This window comes from Excalfactoria chinensis, chromosome 4 (genome assembly GCF_039878825.1).
Source record: "Excalfactoria chinensis isolate bCotChi1 chromosome 4, bCotChi1.hap2, whole genome shotgun sequence".
NCBI lineage: Eukaryota > Metazoa > Chordata > Aves > Galliformes > Phasianidae > Excalfactoria > Excalfactoria chinensis.
The window spans coordinates 48,112,555-48,136,552 of NC_092828.1; the positions used below are offsets into that span (position 1 = coordinate 48,112,555).

Here is a 23,998-nt window from a genome sequence, read left to right on the forward strand (position 1 = left end):
AGTATTAGTAGAACACATGTAGACTACACTGAAAAGGCATGCGCAATTGACTTAATGCGTCTGACTAAATTAAATTCAGTGTTATATTTTTATGTCAAATGAACTTTGACTTATGGAGTTTCAGAATGTGCAAATTTGATGTTATTTTAATAATTGTTGAGTTACACTGAAAGATATGTTAATTTTGCCCAGTTTTCTACTTATATGGAGACTTCGGTGTTATAACATTTTCTCCTCTGGCAGTGATGTGTGGTAATGTTCTAATTAGGTCTATAACAGAATGTATTTCAACAAGAAATGGTGCTTTATAGGATTAAAAAAATATTGAAGAATGGAGAAATTCATCCATGTTATTCAGTCTTGAAGAGGAGGGAGACTTATTTTTTTAAAACTGTGAAACAATATATTCATCTTTAATGAGGTCTGACTCCCAGAAAAGGCAAATGCTGGCCATTCTAGTGCTTATGGTTCCTTCTGTTTGCAGCCCTTTGGGCTGTAAAAATTGGCCACATCAAATTTTATAGTATGATCTTGGAGCTATGGTCCTGACATTTTAAACTGCCAAAGAAGCTAGGCTAAGTTACTTATCAGTATGTTTTTTGTTTTTTTTTTTTTTTTGGAGAGAGAGGATGCTAGGTCTGTTCTACTGTTCTACTTTATGTTTTTTATTAGTGAATAAAGTGCATGTTTGCAGTATGCCCTAACTTAACATGACATTCTTTGGACCCAATATAATGCACTGGAGGGTTAAAGAGAATCATAGAGTCATAGAATCACCAAGATTCAAAGAGACCTCCAAAATCATATAGTCCAAATGTCCGCCAGTATTTCCCCACTAAACTATGTCCCTTGGTACACCATGCAAACATTCTTGAACATCTCCAGGGATGGTTACTCCACCACCTTCCTGGGCAGCACCTGAACACTGTTCCAGCACCTGAACACTCTTTCAGAGAAGAAATTTTAAACAAAGAAATTTATTATGAAGGAGGTTATTCAGTGGATATTTTTTTCAGTATAGCAATCCTTAAAGACCCAACAAGCAATCAAAGTTATTTGGTATTAATTTGCTTTGGCCTTTTTTCTTACCCATACTTGTCACTATTTATACACCTCTGGGGAGGTTCCCTTGCTCTCTTTGAAGCTCCAGTAAATAAGAGTGCTAGGAGTTCCTCACTGCTGTTATAATGAATTACAGCAGCCTGGCTCAGCGCTCCTCTCTGTTCTGGAGTCAGAGCAGTTCACATTACACTTCTTGCCTCACATTCCAAAAACCAATGAATGGCTGTGCAAATGTGGGGATGGAGGACAATGTTTTACATTTACCCAAACAGAAACAGCTTGTTTTGAAATAACATTTTCATTTAGGACATCGGCAGCATCCTTTGAATATGTCACAAATTGTTTCTGCAAATGCTTCTTTTGACTTCCATTATTTTCATTTTTCATCACTTCAGAAATATACAATCTCCCTTTCACCTTAGACCATAGCATAAGTTTTCTCAAAATCTGTTTGTCTCTGTTAATGATTTATCTTGAAGAAACATTATGTTTATGATTTATTTGTAAATGCTATTAGCTACAAGGAAGACACAAAAGTTGCAGCTCTCCTTTTCTCATAATTCAGTGACCAAACTCCTTTTTCTTTTTTTTCCTTGGGAATAGGTCTTATTATCAGTATGTGTATCTATTACGATTTATTTAAATAATAGTATAATCCTTAGCTCTGTCTGACTATTAACAATGTCCCATTTTTTATCCTCCATTATAGCTATATTCATACTGATGCTAATATTATTACACTACTTTAGCAATACTGTCAGTAAAATATTTCTCACTAATTGGATTTCCTTGAGAGAGTTTTAGATATACATTCTATGTTTCCGTATTTGGCACAAGATATGAAAACAAATATTCTAGAGGATGCCAGCAAAGGAGAGTTTATATTAGCTATATTTAAACATTTTAAGAGGAGGCTATTGATTGGTTACATATCCAGCTGCATTCTTCTTTTTTATTTCCTCTTATCTCAATCTTTAATCTGCCTCATTTTTCTAAATACTGCAAAGTAACTATATCACAAGAAACTGCCACTTAGAAAAATTACCTGGGGGCATTCTGACTTTCTGCTTGAGCTTTATTTTGTCATTTATTTCTATTAACAATCATTAAGCAATTTAATAATTATAAGCCTCATTAGCATTTTAATGAGACTAGTGGCCATTGCTAAGTGTAATTAAATTAGTTTTATTGTATGATATTTTGAAGCTGTGATTAAATCAAGTTTTACTGTGCTTTGAAGAACAAACCTATGGAGAGCCCTCTTCAATAACAGTCTTGTTAACTTATGGGGAGTCTGTAAAATAGACATATCCAGGAAAAAAAGGGAAAAATATTCCCTGCTGAGGTTAATCATAAAAGATGAAAAATCAAATGCTCCTGCTGCCATCAGCTCCAAGATTACCAATATATTCTTAGTGATAGTAGCAGGTCTGTTAAATAGCATTCATTGTAAATAGCTTTGTGGAATCTATTTTTAATTTTTAGAAATAACATCTAGATGCTGTGTTGAATTGTTCTTCATAAATCGAGGATAGAATTGTATAATGCTTACTCAGAGAAAACTCCTGTTGAGTTGAAATGAAATTTCACAACAGTAAGAACAGCAGGGTATATAAAAGCTAAGTATTACTGTTGTTTGTTGTTGTTATTACTACTATAGTTTACTGGAAGACACTGGGTAGTGATGAAAGGCAGAAGACTCTGACTCTGTATTACGACAGAGTCAGTAAAATTCAAGTGGTATTTGGTGGAATTTTTTGGTCAGAAAAGCCATGCAGAACAAAAAATAGGTATTTTTTTGTCTGTGCTCAGCCTCTCTCTGTGAAGTCTTAAGTACTGTCACTGTATTAGAACAGGTCAAAACCTGGATGGTTGCTTTTCCTTGCCAATTGATCAGGTGAGAACTGTCATCTATCTTCCACAAAATAGTCCTCTGCTTTTGTTAACATCATGATTACACTTGAATGCATTGCACCACTTAGCTGTACTCCAGTGAGCATAAAATTAATTAATACATGAGTTTGCATTTGATTATTATGGTATGAGATGTTAAGTGTATTTATGGCTGCATAACTTTTTGCCATTTTAAAACTATTTTGTCCAAGTTTTTTCAAACTTGAACTATTTGGGATTACATATTACATCCAATTGAAACATAAAATATGAGTAGGGCCCATGAACTAGTTTGTTCAAAAACAGCACTTTATTCTTGAATACCACTGCCTATGTATGGAACCGTACCCAGGAACCACAGCTAGTTTCCAAATTTATTAGTAGCCTAGAAAAGAAATCTGAAGGCCCTCCAGTACCATCTGGCCTAATTTTGTTTCTACTTTAATTACTGTGGTAAATAAAGAGAGAGAGAGAATAGATAGATAGATAGATAGATAGATAGATAGATAGATAGATAGATAGATAGATAGATATTCTTCTGCAATTTTAAGTTTAAATTTAGTTCAAATTGCAAATCTAAAGTTCTGAGCCAATCTTCTTTATAGATGGTAAGGGTTGGAACTTCATTTTTACCTTTTCCAGAAATAATCATATTTTTGAAGTGATTTTACAGTTTCAAGGATGAGAATATTGGGATTAAGAAATGGCTTGGATTCAAGTAGCCCACATACATATATGCTTTTACATGGTCTCAGTAAGAGTGATAATTTCTTTTGAGAGTAAGACAGCATTTAGGGTTGCACAGACTGAGAAATCCCAAGGGAAGTTGTCGTCAGATCAAATGACTGTAAGCTGTGGAAAAATGTAGCAACAAAATGACCAAGAAAATACTGTTTGATTGGTTTTAATATCAGGAATGCATATTCATTGGTACTTAAACTTATCTGCACTTTTAAGAAAGTCTACTTAGCATCTGAAAAGCTATTTATGCTGTGATAACTCACAGAATCACACAGGACTTCTTGCCAACAAGGCAAATGATTGAATAAACCATAGATCAACATTATTAGCAGCTACATTATATGCTGGGAGAAAGCTTCCCACTTATATTTGGATCATGGTTATGCAAAACAAAACAAACAAAACAAAACAACAACAACAAAACAGTTAACCTTTAAGTAGCCTTATGTGTTTGGAGGGTTTCATGCCAGCCTGGAAGAAACATTTCTGAAGTTTACCGCTTTAAGCCTAAATCCTAATTCTTTTCTTATTCCTCTCTACCCTGAGTCTTGTCATTCTTCTGTGTTTAAGTACTGAAGTGTTTCTGAATTCAGCTCACATATTTAGGATAAAACATAGCGCTCTATTTTTAGCTCCACTGTAACTTTTGATGAACTGCAATTCATCAAAATTAGGGATATTGCAGTAAGTAATTCTTTTATTGTCACTCGGCAATTCCAGCAGTATTTTTATAACAAAGTAAAAGTTCACAGTACATAAAACCAGTAAGAGTATCCTCAGTGACTGTGAGAAGAATATGAGAGAAGGAAAGACTTTATACTGTGAGAAAAAAAAAAAAAAAGGATCATTTATTACTGATGTCTGACATTGGAAGCCTGTTCCCAGAAAGGTATTTCTAGAACTTTCACTGGTGTTTAACAGCACAGGAACCATCTTGACTTCACTTGGGAGACTTCTCTGTGAGCCATCAGTGCTAGCTGCTGAGGGAATTCCTATTGTAAAGCCAAAATGTTTCTTCAAAAACAGTTTTTCTGCTTCTGTGTGTTACAGATAGAAGCAGGTTTAGGAATTCTATTCCCATGGTGGTTGTTTCATTCAAATACATGAAGAGGTAACTGTCTCAGCTTCTGTTTGCTATTGTTTGCTCTTAGACCTTGTTTTAACTGATACTGCTAGGATTACAGAAGGAAGTTTTGAAATACCCTCAAGAGAATAACGAGATAGTTGTGTTTGCTGATGAATAGCTTCACAGAGAATGTAATTATGCATTTTACAGGATAGCAATTTGTATACCACATAAAGCACATGTTTACTTGTGGGAATTGTGTGGTTTTGCTGTAATTATTAGAGCCTATTGATTGTCTTCCATTATGTTAATGTTTCCAAATTAAGCAATATGAAGCAATTTTCTGCCATGCTGTATCTCAGAAGCCTTAGGGATATTATCTGCAACTTTTACTGAAAGTCTAGAGGCCTTTGTGAATAGAAGTTATAATTCACTTCATTGTAAGTTTTTCTCCTGATTGTAATCAATGAACCTTATACCATAGAATATAAATGAAGTGACAAAGGAGGAAATAACCCTTCTGAGGTAGGAGAAGGGTAATGGTAAAAGGCACAATGAGCATTCAATTGACTTCTTCAGCAGAAATACTTCTGCCCTTTCTTTTGAAGACTGGCTACTTTCAGATAATCATAAGCTGTTTGCAGCTATGACCACTTTAGTAGAGAAGAATAATTTTAATGATGAGTCATTATTGTAATTGCTTTAGCATTTCTTGCACTAGTTAAGATAGCTTATTTCTGGCCATATAGTACCTTATTGGCTTTTGAAATACTGTATCGTCTGTTCAATTTTTGGAAAACTATCAAAGGAGAATAACTGAAAGTTGGGGTGGAAGCGCTAAAAGATCTCTGGCAATTATTTCCAAGATCAGCTTCAGACAAGTTGTCCTAATTTTACTTCTTCTAATCTTACTTCAGAAATGCACACTTTTTCTCTTTTCATTTCTACAAATTTCTTTTAGGCTAATTCCTGCCACTCACCATTCCTATTCTTTAGGTTCGTATCTTAATTTCTTTTTTTCTTTTATTTTCTTTTATTTTTTTCTTTTTCTTTTCTTTTCTTTCTTTTTTTCATTTATTTTCTTTTTTTCTTCATCTAATCCATTCTGATTTTTGCCAGTTCATTCTAACTCAACTTTTATTTTCTATCTAATGTACCTATCCTTTATTTCTTTTTGCTTCCTTGAATTGTTTTCTTCTATACCATCTTTGTGGGTTTTTGTTTGTTTTGTTTTGTTTTGTTTCTTCTTTTTTTTTTTTTTCTTTCTGTTACTCTTTTTTATTTTTTTCCCCTTCCGTTTTCATATATATTTCTGTGTTTCTTTCACATGATACCACCGATAAGAAAGTTGGAAGTACAGAATCTGAGGTCACAGCTATAATTATGTCTTTTCATTTCCTTATGTCTTAAAGTGCTGGGAAAAATAACAAAATGGAAATATTCAGATGCATGTGGATTATATAAGTGCCTCTACACAAATGTGAGGGCACATATTCCTTTTGAAATGGTAAAGAAATATCACAAACCAGTTCAGTGGTTCAGAGTGATGGACTTATCTGAACTGAATTGCAGTAGCCCAGCCCAGTACTAAATGAGCTATTTTTGACTAAAAATTCTAACACCCAAGTGAATAAGTATAGAAATTAATATAATTATTTTCACTGCATCTGAGGATGTTAGCTCGTGTGCTCAGGGTAAGAGGCTTGTTTCCCTCAGTTGCTTCCTTACCTGAGCTGAAAAGATAAGCATTTTCAGAAAGTTAAAAAATCAGAATAGATTTTCTATCTTAAATGTGTTTGCTAGCGGTTTTGGTCATCCTTTCTGATCTTTGCACTAAAATGGGCTGTATGCATTCATCATCAGTAATAAACAAAAAGGATGTCCTTATCAGATGTCCTATGTACGTATGGTTATTTAAACTCAGTGCTTAGGTATGTCTATACATCTTCAGTACCTTTAGTCTGTAATGTAAAGATTACATTGCACTTTGGTTTTGTGTTATTTCTGTAACACAGAACTGATCAGAGTGATGGAAACCCTTCTGGCCCCCTTGTGATAGATTTCATTTAATCTATGCAAAGCTGGATGAGTCATTTGGCTGGCTACTAAAATCCTAACTGTCGAGTAGACACCTAGTACCTAGTTGTCTCATTTGGTCTTCTTCTACATGAATCAACCTATTGCTTCTGTATCTTTGTATGAAAGCTGCTACATAATGTTTCTGAGCATGTGCATTTCTGTTCACATGATCAGCAAAGAAGCAAATTATTTATTTATTTATTTATTTTCATCTTATCAGAATCCTTTTGTTCTTTCACAACAGTACTAGGCCAAGTACCTGATAACCTACTTGATGTCGTTGTAGTTAGCTGATGTGTTGTGTCTGAGTCCAGGACTATATAGATAAATTGAAGGGCTCTTCAGACTTGACCTCTGTTTTTAAGAAGCTGATGTTCACTAGAAAGACTTTCAGAGTCTTTGAACATAAAAGTTCCTTTCAAGTTAATAATTAAGCCATTTAAAAATGAAGAGGTAGAATTCATTTAATCTAGCTTTTCATACCTTCTGGGAATGATAAATAGAGAGCCTTGAACAAAGATGCTTAATTCAAAAGGTGATGAGCATGAAGTAAAATAGTGCCATCTGGATTAGAGGAGGAATTTGTACAAGAGAATATTCAGCAAGCATTACTTCAAACAACTTACACCAAAGAAAAGAGACTATGGTAATATTTATAAATTATTATATGTAATCATGCTTTTCTTAGTAAAAGACAGTGACAATATTAATTCAGTCTTTTCTCCCAATATTTGCTAATATTTCAGTAAAAAATTACAGAAGGAAACAGAAAAATTGTGAAAGCAAGAAAAATTCTTAGTTTCAGATAAAAATTATTGATCTGAGTATCAAAAAATGACACTTGGCAGAAAAGCATAGATAACTGTCAAGGCAGTTTCAATTTGCATATTCTTTTTAAATTACAGAATTAAAAAAAAAAAAATTACATTTTGAATAAATGCAAATATGGCATTTAAAAAAATGACCTTTGCATTACTTTCTTCACTAATTACCTCCATAGCATTTCCACAGCATACTGTATAATTTCAAATCATTTTAGAAGGATGGAAAGTGGAACGTACATTCGTAAAGTTCAGTTATTAGTAATTTACTAACATCATTTTGTTTACTAAAATCATACATTATCTTGAAATTTTCCAAATTCACTTCACAAATTCTTCACGAGTTCGTCATGTGTTTATATTTTCATTTTTCTATTTTTTTCAGTCTCTTTGATACAAAAACAACTTACAAGGTTTTAAAAGCAAGCTTGTTATTACATTAATTTATGATTAAAGAGTTTAAAATAATGCAAACCATACTTTCTGTGTGGACAGCACGTATCTGAAGCTGATTCTTCATTTTCTCTGTTAGCAGAGCCCTCAATAAGTTGTCTTGTTTCATTTTGGATCCAAATATGAATGCACAGAGGCTATTCATATAGTAGCCAACTATGCCAATTTTCAGTCTCAGAAATCTCTGTATCAACAGCTTAGTGGTAGATAATAGTTGGTCGCAGGCTTCTGTTTTTGGCGTTGATATTCACTGTAAAGAGAGGTTTTCCTGATAGGTAGTTATGTTACTGTACTTGTGATCAATAATCATTAAACCATTAAAAATAATTTTAAATATCCTTCTTCATAACTGTATTAAACTGAATGTAAACATCTTAACTGTTTTACTAGAAGCATTTATATTTCAAAGGTAAATTCTTTCAGTTTGTACAGATTTAGAGCTTTCGAAATAAGGCTTTTGGATTAGAAAATAGAAACTGGAAAAATCCTAGGAAACACTCCAAATCTGCAACAGAATAAACGCCACTGACCTGATCCTTCTTCGTTACGAAAGGTCAGAATAGAAAAGATTAAATATTGAAACCTATTTAAGCATAAGTGAAAACTTACTGGAACCGATTTAAGAAATATTTGCCAAAGCTCCTCTGAAAAGCATGCACAGAGGAATTTTGAAAAATGAAATTAGCTTTGAAGAACAACACAAGTTGAATTTTTTGAGTGTGATGTACTGTTATCAAGTTGGGTAAGATTAATTTCCTGGGAAAAGCATAATGCAGTTAAGCAAGCAATGATGTGGTCAAAGAAACAAACATAGGTTATGTAGTAACAAATTTAAAACTGCTGTGTCTAGTAGTGTGTCAGCATCAGTGTGCAAATACTTTAAAAAAGCTGGTCACAAAATGGAGGAAGAATACTACCAGTGGCCAACTGTGTTTTGTCAGTCATGTTGTACTTCTAAACATCCTGTATCCAGAAATATTTAATATTTTCCTTGTTTTTTTTTTTGTTTTTTTTTTGTTTTTTTTTTTTTTTTTGTTTTTTTTTTGTGTTTTTTTTTTTTTTTTTCCTATTTAAATATCTTTCTTTGTTCAGTTGTAATATTTCTGGCATGTGTTATATGCGTATCTGCCCTTGTTATTGGTGTTAGAACAAAGACAAAAAAATACCTGTAGATAGTCAGAACTGTTTAAACAATGGGATGGCTGTTTTACAAATGTACAACCGTTTGAGCTGCATTTTTTTTTTTTTTTCTCCTGTCAGAGTGGCATTTGAAATTATGTTTCTTTTTCATCAAGATTAAATCTTAAATAGATTCTGAACCCAACCAATTTATGGAAAATATTTTTTGTTTTATTTTTGAGCTCACAGTGAGGAAAAGGTAGGAAGTCGGTTTCTCTGGATATTTCAGGAAAATGGAAAGAAAAAGAAAGAAAGAGAAAGAAGGAAAGAAGGGAAGAGGGAAAGAAGGAAAGAGGGAAAGAAAGAAAATCAGATACAGCTGCATACATGAGGAGCTGTGGGGAAGCAAAGCCTCAGCATTATTATTTTTTTTTTCCTTTTTTTTTTTTTTTTTTTCACCCTAACAGTTATAAAGTGTAGTCATAACTTTATAGGCTTCTAACATTGAATTTTGTCTTGGGGAAATATTAATGAAAGTCAGTTAACTCCCTTAATTTACAAGAGTATAGTAGATTTATGTGAACAAATCTGTATTTTTCTTTGAAGCATTACATGTGCATGTATGTAGTTGTCCAGGTTACTAAACACTTTTTTTTTTTTTTTTTTTTTTTTTTTCTTTACATCAGGGCTCTTATACTTTGTTTATAATTCCAGTAATTGTCTGCAATCACAGCTTTCCTACGTGTAAAGTAAAAGGGATCATCTTTTTAGTGTATGTGATGCGCTACGCTGTAACTGTCCCTGTCATTACTGTAATTCTTTCCTGACAATATATTTTCACTTTGTTTAATGGTAAGCCATGCTTCACATTATTGTTCACATTTTCTCAGAAAAACATCTGGAGATAGACATATAATGGTATTGCTCTGGTAATAATTATGTTAAATAACTGCAGAAATGAGATAGCACATAACTATTTATTATTATAATTCTGGTGCGATTGCACTCCAGTGAAGATTGGGGCTCTAATCTGCTATACAACAACAGACTAAGAATAAAAAATGATGAAAGGAGTAGGAGTGGAGGAGCAAAGGAAAGAGAAGTGATAGTGAGAGCAAACAGGTGATACCTGTTGGGGCTGATTGAGCTCAGCTGGGAAGACTGTGAGGGTGTAATGGGGCTTGCCGTTGAAGGCTTAGGGGATACGTCTGCCTGCTTGAAAGCCCTTGTAAACTTTCCATGGAAAAGCAGTTTATATTATGGTGAGTAACTTGAGATAAAATACTGGGCATGGCCACGAAGGAGAGTTGGAAATGGGGAAGAAGAGTTAAATGCTCTTACAATGCTTTATTCCACATTCCAGTAACTTTTTGATAATCAGTCCTGGTAGGCTATTAGGAAGAGCTAAATAATGAAAAATATGAGCTACTAGAGGCAGGTATGCTGCTGTGTCATTGACAGGAGCTGAAGGCTGTGCTCTTGTAACTTGAGCTGGGCGGTATTCCTACTTACTTAAGTAGCTATGAATGAAATATATTTCAGGAGTCCTTCCTGTGCTATGGGTGGCTTTGGGGCACAGAGTTCCCTTCTCCTAGGTAGAACATTGTATTCTACCACCATTTGCTTTTGCTTCTGACTCTCTTTAGTTCCCTCGTTACCAGTTTCTTTTTGGTCCTGTTTTCCTGCATCTTGTCTCATTCTTTTATCTCATTCTGTTCTCTTTATGTATCCCTCAAGGGGACTTTGTTAAGATAAGAAGAGGAGCTAAGTACTTTGCCAGTTCCCTTATAAAGGTTGTTTTGTTTTGTTTTGCTTTCCAAATTACAAGCAAATCAATTGTACTTGCTAAAACAAATTACCAAACCATATTTTCTCCTGTGACTTGCTTGTCCCCCTCTCCATATGGACTTGAACTGCAGATGTCTGTATGGAAGCTGCAGAATAAAGTCCATCTGGTGAAAGCCACTTGACCAACCAGTATTTCTCTCTTGGGAGGGAAATTGAATAGTTATACATGGGAAATGCATGGGAAAGCTAACTGTAAACAGGATTTTTAAAAGGCAGCTTCAATGAGAAATCTTAGACCTAACTGCGAACTGATGTTTAATCTGTGATTTTAGAAGTTAAACCAACTGGCAGTCATAGAAAACAGGATCACTCCAATTACTCCTTCTGTATATGAAAGCTTGCTTCAGGTTTTTCTTTTTAAAACAACTTTCCAAAGGCATAGGAAATGTCAGGTGCGTGAGAAGTGAAAGAGAAATTTCTTTGTATATTCTTTTTTGATGCTTCTAAAGGTGATCTTGTTTCTTCTCACTTCCTGCTAATTATTGCTAACTGTAATGCTGCTTCTTGTAACCCTATTTTAAATGACATACTATGGATCTCTGACCCATACAGTAGAATTTCTTTTCTTTTCTTTTTTTTTTTCTTTTCTTTTTTTTTTTTTTTTTTTTTTTTTTCCAAGTACTATTTATTTATTCATTGGTACTTTAAAAACTGTTTTAGAATAGCATTTGTTTTTCTTTTTTAAGCACATCTATTGCACTTTAATGTCTTTACTTTAGGAGCAAACAATATCTTTTTTATTTACTATCCCCAAAATCTTTGTATCTTCTAATAACTCTTTCCCACTGGGGGAAGGGGGGGTGGGGGTGGGGGGAGAAACAAACAAAAAAACAAACAAACAAAAAAACAAAACTGATGGAAATGTGAAAATGTGGAAAAAATGAGTCTAATTCCAGCTGTAAGTCATATATTCTTTATAGCAGAGGCAACTTAAGAAAGTGACAAAAGGGTGAGGCTATGTGCTACTGTTAATGCTGTGTTCATTGGTGCAGGGGAGTCTGGGATACTAATGTATCAGATTTTTAAAAAGCAACAACAAAATAACACAGAACACCACACCACCCAAACCAACCAAAAGACCACAGCCCCAGACAGGGCAAGGGTATGTTGGCACCACTTGATGGAAGGTGGTGTGGGTATCTGAGTCAGTGCCTGACTACTTGATATTTATGATTATCTACTGCAGTATAATGCAGTATGATTATATTACGCAAAGGCAGTACATCTGTCCTGCCAGTGCAATAGGTATGCAGTAATATAAGTCTTGCCTCTGAAGTGTAGGCTTTCTTAGGTGCAGATTTGTGTTGAGATTTCTATGTTAGTATAACTTTGGAAACAGTAAGCTTCATGACAGGCATTTCTCTGTAGTGCTCTGTGTTGTACAAAGCATGTTCTTACAGTCCAGGTCCTCTTCTATATACTTAGCTTCAAAAGTTATCTTTTTGGTTTCCTTGTTTCTGTTGCTTCTCCTCACTGATACATGTATTTATGAAAATGTTCAATAAATCTTCGCCCAGTCCCTTTAGTTTCTCTCTGTTCCTGAGACCGAGCTTTTGTGAATTAAGTAAGACTGAATGAGGTGCTCTGTTATTTCCATTGCCTTACTCAAAATAGTTGTTTTCAGAACCATGATCTTAAGTTCAGTTTCTTAGGTTTGTAGCACAAAAGTTAGCTATTCTACCTGAAGAATCTAATTTATCAAAAGTTCTATTTCCCTATTTTCTTTTTCAAACAAAGGGAGTAGTTTCTCTTTGCTTCAGAATTAAATGAATAGATCTAAAATATGAATGAAGCATGAGGGCCTTTATTGAGCCAGAAGCAGAAGGAAGTTTTCTTGTTGTTTTTCTATTACCCTTGCTTACACAGATGTAATAAATTGCTTGTGTGTAGTGAAAATGTTTCAAATCTCAACTGATTTCAGTAGAACTTTGATTGACTCATGTGCCCTTTTATTTTTACTCTGTTTTGAATTTTGTTTATCTTTAAATTGTTCCTCAAGGCATTTTTGTTTTTATTTTTTTGTCTGACTTTGTTTGTGAATACATTCTCACAGTTGTTATGAAGTCGTTCTCCCAGATCTGTTAAGTAACTCAGGACCTTAAGTGATTTATTTTTTGTAAACTATTGATTTCTAACTTTGAATTGACTTGAATGTGTTTATGCCTGCCCGATTTCATACATTTTATACCTGCCTCTTCAAGAACTAGTGTCTTTGTACTTTTTGACCATCAACTCAGTAAGATACCTCCTGTGTGTTCGTGCTAGCAGTGGGCATAAGGAACAGAGCTGATTATTCAGTGGTTGGGTGGTGTGTGCACCTTATACCCTGTCAGCACTTCACAGTAACAGGTTGCTGGCAGGGACTTGCTACTGCTTTGATTCATCTGCTGCCAGCTCTCTGCCTGGCACATGAAGCTGAAATGGATGTGTGCAGCACTGGCATGTTTGAGCCAAGTTGAAGGTGTGCTTGATAGGTAGAACAGTTCTCAGAGTGCTTGCTTGACAGTCTGCAGATTTGCTGCTGCCCTGGATGCTGCCCTTGTTATTAATGTGATTATGAGGGGAAATTAAATCATGTTAAGATAAAATGACATTTATTATAAGATATCAAAGATAGTTGAAAAGCTCATAAAATGTAAGAGGTCAGGAAATATTCTTGATATATTTAGGCTGAAGATCCCTCTTTCATCTGCAGCTGTCCCGCTTTCCCTCTTGGTCAAGAGCCAATCAAGAGGTCTGAGACAGTTTCCCCTATCAGTTTGTTCAAATCTCATGGATGAGTTCAGTTTTTTGGTTCAAGTTTTTTCCTTCTGTTAGTTTCTGTCACTGAAATGGTCAGACAATTCAGTGACAATAAACACTGCATCAAGGTTTGATTTTTTGTTGTTGTTTCTTTAGTTTTTTGTGTTCAAATATGTAGGGTAGCATGATCAGCTTTGCTTTGTCTGCCAGTGAATAAGTGCTTATTGTACCATTTCCACCAGTTGATGGCATTAAGCTGCACTTTGCATTCTAAGTAACCCCGCATATGGAAAACATGGTGATTCAGATGTTAAAAAAGAATAAATGTAACTCCCTAATAATTAGATATGGTGATGGTTAACTGCTTTGGTACACCTGATCTCCAAAATCTTCCTACAAATTTGACCGGCCTTCCTTTAATTTTTCCCTATTCCTGTTCAGCAGATTCAATTGTTAATAATTTTGAAAAGCAATTATTTGGGATGGTGTGGATGGTGGAAATGGGGAGTAGATACTTGTGATTTCTGTTTCTACGTTGTTTGTTTGCTTCTTTTGGGACAACTTATTTTGATTTGCCAGAAATTAAAAGCAATTGTGTGGGAACTTGTCCATTTTGTTGCTTTAATAATTAATGGTAGCTAATGAGTAATAGAGATAAAATATACAGATACCTTGCAGTGTAAAATGTGCACACTGTAAACTCAGGTTTGATATATGCAAGGGCTGCTGCAAAGGTAACGCCTCATCTTCTATAATGTTGACCCACAACATCAGTGGTAGATGTTGATATGGCAGTAGAGGTCAAACCTTCCCACCAGTATTCCATTACATGTAGTTATCATGTGACAGATGGCAGCAGAAGGGCAGTCTGACAGAATAACATCTGACATGGAAGTGCATGTGAAGCAGAGGTGTGTCACTGAATTCTTCCACTGAATTCTTCTTTTTCTTGGGGAAAAAAACGAACCCACTGACATTCACTGACACTTGCTAAACATTTATAGAGCCCAAACAGTGGATGTGAGCATGGTGAGGTGGCAGGTGGTGCATTTCAGCAGTGGTGAAATAAACAGTATGTCACATTTGCTGGTGCAAGTTAAGATGAGTACATAAATCAGGCTCTTGTTCATCGCTGGAGAAAATGCTTATCTAGTGGTGGTAACTGTGTTGAAATATATAGTGCTTTGTAGCTACAAATTTGCTCTGTCAAATAGTGTTATTGTACTCTTTGTATCTGTTGTAGTTTCAGTGGCAATAAATGGGAAGCATTACATTCCAGCCCTGAATTTAAACATCCCACAAATATATCAGTTGCTTTTTCTTGTGATGTTTTACCTTGACTTTTATCTAGGAATAAAGCAGACTGATTACAGTCTTTCTTCTTTAAACATAAATATCAATGAAATTTATGGAATATAATTGAGATGAAGTATATATTTTCCCTTCAATGTATCTTAAACATAGATATGCTCAGACTGTCAACCAACATTTTTGATGACTACCAGTAGTCAGGCATTGGAATGGGTTGCCCAGGGAGGTGGTCAAGTCACCAATCCTGGAGGTGTTCAAGGAACATTTGGGTGTTGTGCTGTGGTACATGGTTTAGTGAGAACTATTGGTGATTGGTGGATGGCTGGACTGGATAATCTCATAAGTCTTTTCCAACCTTGGTGATTCGGTGATTTTATTTATTTATTTATTTTTCCTAATGGGGGGAATAGATATAGATATTAGCTTAACTACTTTCATGAACCTTAAAGGCCTGATTTAATCAATGTTAAAAAAATCCATGTTGTTTACTATTTCATTTGATAAAATGTTCATTGTTTTGGTTTTCCATATATTTCTTTCTTCCATGTTCATGTCAAAATCAGAATATCTTGTTGTCAGTGAGGTTCTGTGCTATTTGTGTTATGTCTGAAGTGAAAATCAGTATTGGCAACTTGGCTTCAATGTTAAAGTATATGTATATGTTCAGCATATATCTCTATCTGGTCCAAATCTTTGATTTATTAGTATTGCTAGTAATGAGATAGTGTATCTCTATTATTATAATTTGTGTCTATTGCTGGAGTACTAGAGTGAATTAGGACTTGTTTTTCATTTTGTTAGATTTTTATTGGTGTGCATCCCCATTTTTTTTTTTTTTTTTTTTTTTTCCTGTGGTCCCAAGGTGGCATTTCTTAGCTCGTTCTGTGACAGCATCTCTATTAACACATAATTTCTTCTTGTCCTGCATTTGTGATTCCTAATTCATGGGGAAAAAACAAATCTTAGACATTATTATGGGTATATTTGTTATTTATGGTATAAAAAGACCTTATTAGCTGTTGCAGTTCAAAGCTTATTCTATATTATGTTAACGTATTTACATTGTTTTGACTTCTTAACAGGCAATAACTTCGAACACCAACTTCAAGCTTTCGTTGAGAGCGTAGATTCTATAGCAACAAAGCAACAGTAAGTTGTTTGTTTGTTTGTTTTGTCAACCATTTCTTTATGTTTGTTTTTAGTAATAGAAATCTTGGTGCTGTTTAACCTAAATGTGTTCTAGAGACGCAATACAACTGCCAACTATGGCTGATTCTGAAATGGTATAAAATAGTTCTTTCTCAGTGCATCTGATGGATTTTTAAATCAGATTTTTTCCTTCTGTGAAAGATAACAAAGTAGTAAGACTGAGTAAAGGATTGCTGTTTTGTTTATTTAAAATTTCTTATGCTTTCATTGAATGCCACAATTGTGTTTGTGAAATGATTCTTAAGTTATTACAGACAACTAGAAGTGAAAGAGGAAGCATTAATATACCTGGAGTTTTGCTATATTTTAGTGAGTAACAGGAAGCCCGAAAAGAAGGAAATTATTATATTATGACTGAAACAAGTGTCAGTATTGTGTAAGGCTAAATCAGGGTACTAAACTGACAAATGCTAAGCTATTTCTAGATTATTCAATGATTTTTTACAGTCAAGGATTGAAAATAGCATGGACTGGATGTTATTATCAGTCATTTTAATGATGTCTTCATTGTCTTGGGTTCTCTTTCTCTCAATGGCTTTCAACAGTTGTCCTACAAAACAACAAAATGCAAAAGTACTATCTGAATAATGACTCCTATCTTCTCTAAATGTATTTTAAGCACATACCTGTTGCACAATAGGATATAAAAGTAAAGACATGCCAGCTGCAGTGTTTATCACCGAGAGATTACTAGAGGATTTATATGTTTTTCATTGGCTTCTAGTTTGGCTTCAGTTGTCAACAGCCATTGAGGAAGGATTGTTGGAGGCAGACAGGCATGCTCATACTGAGTGGTGGTGTGTGACTGTATGTGGTGTTCATAGCTCCAGGATATCATAAAATGGGGCAACATCTGGGCAAGATCATAGGAGAGTAAGAACTGTAGTACTTGGAGGGGTCTGGAACAATCACTACCAGTACAGAACTGTGTTGTGAGAACTGTTCTTGGTAATTTGTTTTTAATTCAAGTCTCTGCATCGCTTTCCCTAAATTCACATCTACATATGTGAGTTACAAAAGTGGTTGTAGTAATCTTCCCCTTCCACAAGTAGTACTACAGGAAGTCAAGGGAAAACACTAGATGTTTGAATACTGAATATTCTTAAATCAACTCTGCTTTTGATTTGACATTTTTTTTAACACTAGAATCATGGGCAGATGTGCAATTCAGCATTTGAGGAGGCAGCTCTATAACCTTATCACTACCCACTTAATCTTTTTAAAGGCTTTTTCCTTTCTATGTTTTGTAGTGGTTTTGTTTGTTATTGCTAGTGGCCTGTTGTACTCAGTAGCAGGCAAGGTCTTCTGCAAGGGGCTGTATAAATCTTTGCATAAATGCAAATGGATTTTTTTCCTAATGATTGCAACCTGTTATCTTTTACTTTCTGTTGGTGTTGTGGGCTATGTAGAAAAATAGTTCTTTTGCAGAGTGCTGTGCTTTTGTTTTTAAGATAGGAAATGGAAATAAGCAGCTGGGTTGGGGGGAGGAGGAGCTGATCAGTGGGAACAGAATGGTTCACATTCGTAGATCCTAATCCAATCTGTGAGCAGGAGAAGAACTTAAAATATTTGCGTAGGTAAATTCACTATTTCTCATGTAAAGGAAAAAAAGAAAATGTGCAGGGAACATCAAACTTCACCAAAGATGCCATTCACTATTACTGTGTTATAGAGTTAATCACATGAACTCTTTATTTTGTCTCCATATCCTCTGTGTTCTTGTATTGGACTTTCAGGGCAAGGTAATGGGACTGCAAGTTGGCCTCTGTGAGCAGATCCCCGCGCTGCCCGTAGCAGAGTGGAGCCGGCTCGTGCAAGGGGACTCGCGGCTTCTAGAGCTGAGCCGTGAGCGAGGCCGCGTGAGCTGTGCAAAAGCAGACCTAAGGGAGGGCAAAGCGCTGTTCAACAGCTGCTGCAAGTGAAGCGGCCCTGTGGGCACGCGGGCAGTGCAGGAGGAGGGTGGGAGGTGCTCCGAGCGCGAAGCAGCTGTCCCTGCAGCCAGCAAAGGAGCGAGCCGCCTCCTGGTCGCCACGTGCGGCAACGGATGGGGACCCAGAGGGAGTGCAGCCCACGGAGAGCCCCGCAGGAGCAGCCCCGAGGGAAAGGGCCGGTGGAGTAACTGCCGCCCGTGAGGACCCACATGGAGCAGTGTTCTCTTGGAGGGCTGGATGAGAAGGTAGGAAAGGGTAGCCTGTTAGCAATAGGTAATAACTTCATCTTCCTTGTGCTCAGTATGCTTTTCCTGCGATGGTAATTGGTGAGCGATCTCCCTGCCTTTATCTTACCACTTGAGTTTGTTACCCTTCATTTTCTCTCCCTGCCATTTTGAGGAGGGGCAGTGAGAGCAGTTTGCTGCTGCCAACAGTGTTAAACTGCCGTGGTTCTGTACTCGTGGCTGTTCTGGTCTTTCCAGTGGTAGCCATTACTCTTTGTCTGGTCTGCACACCTGCTGGTTAATTCTGATCTATTCTTTTCCCTCTCTAGTTATGGTAAAAATGTGGTAAAAGTTTTCCGCTTTGTTAGTTTATCTTGAAAGTGAAGGGAAAAGATGATTTGTGTCAGATTTAGCTCCTTTTTTTTTTTTTTTGTTAATTATAGATTTGATTGCCAATAAGAAATCATAAATATTCCTGTTTCAAGTGTGAAGAGCTAACACTTATGAGTATCAAGGTGTTGATATGAATATGCTTCCCTTTTCATTTCAATCTTTTCCATCACAAGAATCTGGATAACTTATGACTGTCATGTTGCTACTGAAGGCCATTGTGTTCTGTCCACCTGAGTCACTCTCTGTTCATAGTGCCTCTACAAGCAAATAGCCCCATGTTACGGGTTGGTCTGGAGTGCCAAAATTCATGCCTGTAAGGGGAAAGTTACCATATTTAAATGCAGACTCTGTAAATTATGGTAAATTAAGTCCTTCTGGAGGCATCACTTCTAATTATTTTTCATCTGTAGGTGAAATAATGTTATCTAATTCATACAGAAGAGACTTTTGTACAGTAGTATGTGAAAAAGAACCTGTCAGACTATTCAACTAGATGAGCTACGAGGCAGGAGCACAATGTGTGTGGGTTTGGGGGTTTTCAGATTCTTTTTTTTGCATAAAAGAAGCTTTGTTAGCATGGAATCAAAATGATTATGATAGTCTGGGAGACATGCTTTCAAGGGTAACTTTCACAAATGAGGGTCATAACTAAAAGCTCTTCAGCTAGCACTGAACACATTAAACTGCAAGAACAAACAAAAAGCTGGCGTTGGCAGATCAAAGAAAATGAAAGCATAAAAGATACTCTTAGAAGATCAGTTGGCCTAAATATAAGAATTGTAGTAATATCTTTTCTGTCTTATTCTCTTCTGCTTTACTACTTTAATGTATACCTTGATTATTTTAGTCACTGGTATCGTTTCCTTCAAAAAGTTCCTCATTTACTGCCCAGAATTTAATGGGCAAGTGTTCAAGCCTGTAAGAAGAGACTTCCTTGTTTGAAAATAAAATGTTACCACTCTTAGGGGAAATTATTCAGTTCATGCTCTAGTGGGGAATAAAATTTTTAGTGGATTCTTTGAGTTTCCTCAGTTAACTCTAAAGGTAAGACAAACAGTGGTGTCTGTGCCCAGGGCTTAAAAGTGGGTAGGTGGCAGTGGGTGTATGTGTACGTATTAGCTATAGAAAGTGAGATGATATCTGCCTGTTTGCCAATAATGTATTTGTAAAGTTCAGTAATAATACGCGTGTCATGTAATCAGTAGTGTAAAAGGCTTACAGTTTTAGATACTTCTAGACGAGACAATGGCTGAAGACTGAATCCGATCTGTCAACTTGCAAGTCATGTATTACTTGTCTCCTTTCTCCCCTCCTTCCCCCCTCCCCCCCATCCCACATCTCCATTTCCTTATGGAAATATGGAAAAGCTATAATTCTTTCAAGTGGGCAGGGGGTGAATTAGAGACTGGATGTTCTTGTATCTCATTCTTCAGTAAGTCCTTGTCACTTTTCATTTAACTGAAAACAGTTCACTGAGTAAGTGAAGTAGTCCTGTGCATAAGCAATTCTCAGTAAAGTAAAAGGCTATCTTTGATAGTTCTGATGAATATACATGTTTAATTATCCATACGACTGGCTTTCTGCATGTGACTTGGTCTTGATGCCCCTTCATTAGGTATAAGTGTCCTCCATAATAAGATTGTCTTGGGCTTTGGCTATCAGAACTGCACTTCTCGTCACAAAGCAGACAAAGAGGCAGCACCTTAGAAACCTCAAGCCTGACAAGAGAGTCCACGTCTTGATCTCGTTTGAAGCTGAGCAGTTCTGGCATGGGAGCCCTTTACTAATTAGGGGAAGATGATGTGCTGTGTTATGAGGAACCTATCAAATAGTCTGAAACATCATTTATTTGGCTTTTATTCTAGGAAAAAGAGTGGAGTCAAGCACTGTGTTTGTGCCTCCGGTGGCGCAGTGGTAGAATTGCTGCTTGCAACACCAGAGGCCCGGGGTTCGAATCCCCCCTGTGGTGCAAGTGGCAGAAATGCTGCTCTGCTACACAGAAAGGCTCGAATCCCGGGAGTTGGACTCGATGATCTCTAAGGTCCCTTCCAACTCGCACGATACTGTGATACTGTGTGATACTGTAGAACTTTTTGTAGCCATTTAGAAAAGTTTGGATTAGTGACTAGAGTTTTAGTAGAGATAGTACAGAAAGGGAAGGAACTTCTGTTTAAACTTATTGTGTAAAAAGAAATCCATATTTTGAACGTTCCTGTTCACAGTTTCATGTATAAAAAGTGACTGGCTATTATGAATGAACGTATTCTGATTTAGCATAAAATGTCATCCTCTTCCAGACAGAAATGGAGACTGGAAAAATTAGTAGAAACTTTCAAAAGACATTGTTTTACAGAGTGCCATGGTTTGTGCCATAGAAACCACTACTGACTGCAAAATTGAGAGGAATGTGAATTGTATTGCATTCACATTATTAACTATAAAATGTAAAATTAACATCCATTTCTGCCTCCATTACACTACTCTGATTAGCATAAAAGAGACTTTGCCTTAAGAACTCAGAGGTAAGAAATGCATAAAAAAACATTTCTAGTTTAGGAAAGAATCAAAATGAGAATGTCTGGATGCTGGAAAAGCACTGAGGGAAGGATTATATGTTTGTTGTGTTCTCAGACTCTTCTCAGACCTTCGCTTTGGGCCATGTTTGGGGGGGAAAAAGCTGTTGTGTGGGTCAGACCTTTGGTATATTTACTGCATGAGAATATCACACCATTGTTTTTAAAAATAATAATTCCGAGTACTGTAGTAAAAAATACATTTTAATTGCTGCTTGCCTTGGAAGCTCTTTGTTTTGGAGTGGCAGTTATGGGAATCATACTACAGTTGTCGTTTCTAATGCTCAATCATTAGCAACAATATTAAATGGAGATTTTTATCTTCCTAGATGATTTGGCAGTGCTTTCCCTCAAGCATATTAATATGTGAATGCAGAGCAGACTGTGATTTTGTTTCACTTCTGCTAAGGTGGGAGTATTATTGTAGCCCTAATCTGGTGGAGTGTGCTTTACCCCCTTGCGCAGAAGGGTTTTTAATGGGTCATGAGGATAGGTAAGTCTATTACATTGAGGTACGAAGAAAAGTTGACTTAGCATCTCATGTTGCAGAGCACTAGGAGGGAAGTACAAAGCAGTGACTTTGCCTGCAGAGCTTGGAGCACTGTTCTGTACAGTGACCTCACCTTTGCTGCAATGCATGAGTAAATTCTCTGCAGTCACTGGAAGCTCAACAGTCCAACAAATGGACTCTTTTTTGAATGTACTCATAACTTTCCCCACAGTTAACAACAGGAAATGCTGCTCATATAGTAGTATTCACATGAATGTGTGATTGCCTTCTTCAGAGTATCTAGCATAATAATTTTAAAGCTAGGCTCAGCAAATACCTAATATGCAGTTCCAATGATTAGTATTACATATACCATGTGTCAGTGTAAATCAGTATAATGCTATATCAGCTCTTCAAAAAGTCTTCGTGATTATGAGGGCCACAGAGGGGAGAATAAAGTGTGGAGAAGGTAATTAGAATGACCTTACATTACTGAGCTGGTGAATGGTACTGGGTCATCGTCCAGAAGTAATGAAGTTTTTCTGTACGGTGTTGCTTATCAACAACATATGCATACAGATATCAGTGACAGTTAATTTGAATACCTGAATATGAACATTAATAACAAACTAAGTACTGCTTGAATTTTCCCAAAGCGTTACAGTTTTAGATGAGCTATTCACAAGCAATTTCCTTCTTGTTCTAATATTTCTTTTTATAGCTTTCAGTTTATGGCATAATCAAATTGCTTTTAGAATATTCCTTAATTATTGCTATACTAATAGGATTTATTTATTTCTTTGTTTAAATAGGCAGTCCTCCTGCTCTGACAATTAATGGCTAGGTTTGGAGTTATGCTGCATTAATTTGTTCATTGTTTAATGGTTCTATAAACAGCTTATAACTTTCTGTAATCTTAACTCTTCTACAGAGGTAGAACTAGATGCTGGTTCATCTTTGAAGCTGGCAATTTCTTAATGGATGCAGTCTGCATTTTTGTTTTTAGACTTGGGAAAATTAAGCAAAATAGATGTCTTAAAACAACTATTGGAAAACTAGGCTGTGAAGTGCTGACTTTCAACATATCTGTAAAGGTATAGAAATTCTAGCTGAGTATAGAAATTGTGTTTTCTTTTTTCACTTTTTCTGACACCGACTACTATTTTGGCTGTCGAAAACTAGTCTGAACTTTGTCAGAATATGCCAGGTTGTCTATAAGCAGCCTGCAGGGACACATCTTTAACTTGGGAGGCTTCATGTGCTGTAATGAGGCCATATCAACAGAGGATGAACTGATTTTAATGATTATATTATACCTCTTAGTCTTAGTGTTAACAATCAAGCTGCCTTTTGATCAAGATTCCCTTTGTGACTTACATTGAGATTTTTTTTTTAATAGTTTTTCTTTGACTTCTGCTTTCTGTGTATCTATTGAGTCACTTTTGAATATATTAATCTTCTAAATAATAGGTTTTGTCTAAAGTATCTTGTCTAAATTTGTCTGAAGGCATTTGTCTAAAGGAAAACTTATATGTTTTTGTGGTACACCTGTTTACTTGATTGCCTTGTCTGTTCAGTGCTTCATATGCTGACTAGTAAAATCACCTCTTTCTGATGGTTTAATAAGGCTATCAATGTGGAGAACAACTTTGTGGCTGATCAGTCATAAGGCAGAACATGGACAGAGATCAAAGGAGCGAACACTTTAAGTGCTTAGTAGATATAAAAGATTTCAGCAGCTCGATCTACTGGAGTTACAAAATGAAAAGAACAGAGCAGTGCAAAAAATGTCTCTTTCAATACTCAAGATTTAAGTATGTGAAAACATTTTCTCATTGTAATCTTCAAAATTTTTCATTAAAAGGGAAGTATGTAATTGCAAAGGAGAAATATTCATAAGAAGTTCCATGTATGCTTAATAATTTTTAAAAATTCCTGTGCGGAAAACTGCCTGCAGACTTGTGGAGTATTTCAGTGTGAAAGAACAGGAGTTGTCAGGAACAGAAAGCTTGTTTTGCTTTGCAGAATTAAGAGCTAATTGTC

The 23,998-nt window shown here is 35.8% G+C and overlaps 1 long non-coding RNA gene across 1 annotated transcript in view; it reads left to right on the forward strand.

Annotated features, from left to right (window-relative positions):
• The window catches only part of LOC140252048 (uncharacterized), a 488,632-nt gene that overhangs the window by 307,846 nt on the left and 156,788 nt on the right, over nt 1-23,998 (forward strand). The window contains exon 4 of the long non-coding RNA XR_011903520.1: nt 16,218-16,284. This is a non-coding gene — a long non-coding RNA (uncharacterized lncRNA). The remainder of the gene's footprint in view (nt 1-16,217; nt 16,285-23,998) is intronic.